Raw genomic sequence first — 3135 nt, 5'->3', positions numbered from 1 at the left:
TAAGGGAAAAAAAAAAAAAAAAAAAAACAAACAAACAAACTTTTGCATTTGAAAATGCAACCTTTTTAGACAAGAGACAAGAATCTGAAGACTCTCAATCTTTTTTGTTTGCTTAGAGTTTATTGAGTCCATATCAATGAATTTAATTTTTCTCAACTGGTTTTTTCTTTTAGTTCTTTGACATGGCTTTGTTTTCACACCCTCAAAAACATAATAGTGATAAACAAGCATTAGAACAAATGAGAGATAAGGCGACGGTTAAAAATCATCGTCAAAAGGTACAATGATGGTTTAAAATTCACCGTTGATTTAGAGTCGTTAAATATCTAAAGGATATACATGCGTGAGAAACCATAAGAATTTAAAAAGGCACATAAGACGACTGTTTTTTCTGAAAAGCCGTCATCTAATATCAACGTTTAACAACGGTTTTTGTAAAAACCGTCGTTAAAAGTATTAAAAAATTTTAAAAAATATTCATATTTTTTTTCTGGAAACTAATTCTTTGCTAAAAAAAAAGTATTTCTTCGAATTTATCACAAATCATTGAACAACACACATGAAAAATTCAAAAAAACATGTTACAAATTCACCTTCTCATACATAATCAATATATATATGTAACACAAATATTTCAAAACTAAAAGTCTCTCTACGAAATCTAACAAGAAAAATACCTAATTATTTGAAAGAAAACTTTAAATCTAAAAAAAAAAAAAAAAAACTAATCTCAAAGAAAAGAAATTTCTAAAGATTAACAAAGTACCCATTTCATGGTGTAATGGCGGATATGGAGGCGAGGTCACGACGGCCGACGACGTATGAGCATGATTGTGAGGCTCTTGGAGGCGGCGGCCAAGTTGAGGGAGCAAGGAATACGTATAGTAATGGGAGTGAGGAGTGTAGAAGAGATGAGATTTGAGAGAAAAAATTTGAAGTGTTGAGAGGAGAGTTAGGGTGTGAGGAAGAGAGAGAGAGCGCTTTGGAGAGTTTGAGATATTTGAGATAACAAACTTATAGTCTGTAAGAGAATGCTCGAAGTTATAGATGAGCTATCAAAGCTTTAAAAATTTTCAGAAAAAATGAGCGGAAAAAAGTCTACCTTTTTTTGTTAAAATTTTTTAACATTAGACGACGGTTTTTAAAACCCATCGTCTAATGTGCGCGTACAGATTTTTTGTTTTTATACTGCATTTTTTTAGCACATTAGACGACGATTTCTTAAAAACGTCATTAAATAGGCGTCGTCAATTTTCTTATTTGTTATAGTGAATGACACACTGTGAAAATGTGAATTAAGCTTATCAATAATTAGTTGATGAGGACAAAGTTAATATCAATTATATTCAAATGATGGCTGCTTAAGCAAACAATAAAATATAACGTTCATCTACTTTCCTCCTATTTTGTGAGGTTTTATTTATCCAAATAAATAAATAATTAACAAGTTGGAAAGAAAGCGTATAAGAAAAATACGCACATTTAATATATATATTGGCATAGTTATGCTGTCAACTTCAAAGGGTTGAAATAAAAAAATCTTGTGATTGACAGAAATTAATTTGCTCATTTTGAATGGGAAATCATGTACTTGGATGAGGAAAATGACTTGTTCCTCGAGTTGCTCGTTTGGTCATTCCTTGAACGTTCTAGTGGTTGCACGCCTAGTGCCCATACGAGAGTTTGATTAATTGATACATTAGTTCCTAAAGAAAAGTCCAATAATAGTTAGATAGTTACGTACACGTGCAGTAATTATTGCTATAATTAGAAACCATAATATATGATACCGAGTATAATAGGATAGGAAAAAAAAAAAAAAAAAAAAAAACCCAAGAAGAATTATAGTGATTTTTCACTCTTAATAAAGAGTTAATATGCTATCACACAGGTTATACAAGAAATTTAGTAGGTTGGTCAAAGTGTTGTTTTTGCACAAACCTCAGAAAAACGGTTTGTGACCAACAATTAGATAGGCTCCACAACTTAACAATTTCAACATAGATATGTAACATTTATCTCTTGTTGAGCTTGGAATAAGTTTGTCAATCAACTTCTATACAGTTAAGAGGATAATGACCCCTCATAACTAGTCTTAAAATGGCTAAGCAACTAATTGTCAATTGTCATGAGTCCAAAAATACAAGTAATCTTTTTCTATCTTTTCATGTAGAATTCTCAAAGTCTAAAGCATAGACACAAAACATTTATTGCAATATGTATTATTCTAAGCAAATCGTCAAATGTTGATTAGCTAGCCATACCATACAGTGACAAAGGATTTTTTTCCCTTTTAATTCCAGTTGACAAAGCAAGAGGAGACACGAAAGAATTTAACTGCTCTCATTATTGAAGCATAACAATGAATATCATGGAACTTTTTCTAGCTCCTTTTGATTGAGATGTGGTGAACACAACTTAGTTTACGTGAGGAAGTGGACAACAAACATAAAACTCAGAAGCATATTCAACTTGATTCTTGGTTATGATTCGTGTATTATTTTGACATTCTTTATTTTACAGCGGTAAAGAACCCGTTTGTTTTATAAATTTGAATTACAATTTAAATTTTTTTATTATATTTTTTTCTCTCACAAAAATTTAAATTTATGTTTAAATTTTCTATTCAAATCTATTAACTAAAAGGGTCCAAAGAAATTGTCTTTTGCGAAAATAACTTGAAAAACCACGCGAGAAATGGTCAAAAGAGATGGCCCTATTATCTTATTCTGCTCTATAAATTATAAAGGAGTGTCTTACCTAGGTTGTGTGTAGTAAATATTGTTTTCTCCACGTGTAAGGCCTTTTTTTCTCTTTTCCATACTTTTAGACCAACATGTTATTTCTGTTTGTATAAGAATGCCTCCTTGCATTATTGTCCAACATTGCCTTCATAAGCAAGAAAAATGGCTAGAGAACTTCTCAACTTGAAGGCCTTTTTCTTCAGGTTTAGAGCTCTGGCCACAAGAATGGGGAGCCAATTTAGCCCGCCATGGAAGCTCAGCACCGCCAGCACGTCGCGCTTGAAGTTCCAAAGCTCATCCTCTCTTAATCAAATATCAGCAGAAGTAGTACCAAACCAGGCTGTAGTGTTTCATTTGGAAGGAGCTTTCTTGAAGTCAAGTTCACTCTTTC

At 31.9% G+C, this 3135-nt stretch overlaps 1 pseudogene; it reads left to right on the top strand.

The window, feature by feature from the left end:
• The first annotated feature begins 2906 nt into the window (after window positions 1–2906).
• LOC21387625 overlaps window positions 2907–3135 on the top strand; it is a 1717-nt pseudogene continuing 1488 nt past the window's right edge.

The sequence above is a fragment of the Morus notabilis genome, unplaced genomic scaffold, assembly GCF_000414095.1.
Source record: "Morus notabilis unplaced genomic scaffold, ASM41409v2 Scaffold756, whole genome shotgun sequence".
Classification (NCBI taxonomy): Eukaryota; Viridiplantae; Streptophyta; class Magnoliopsida; order Rosales; family Moraceae; genus Morus; species Morus notabilis.
The sequence above is the reverse complement of the archived record's forward strand: the minus strand, read 5'-3'. Positions and strand labels throughout refer to the sequence as shown.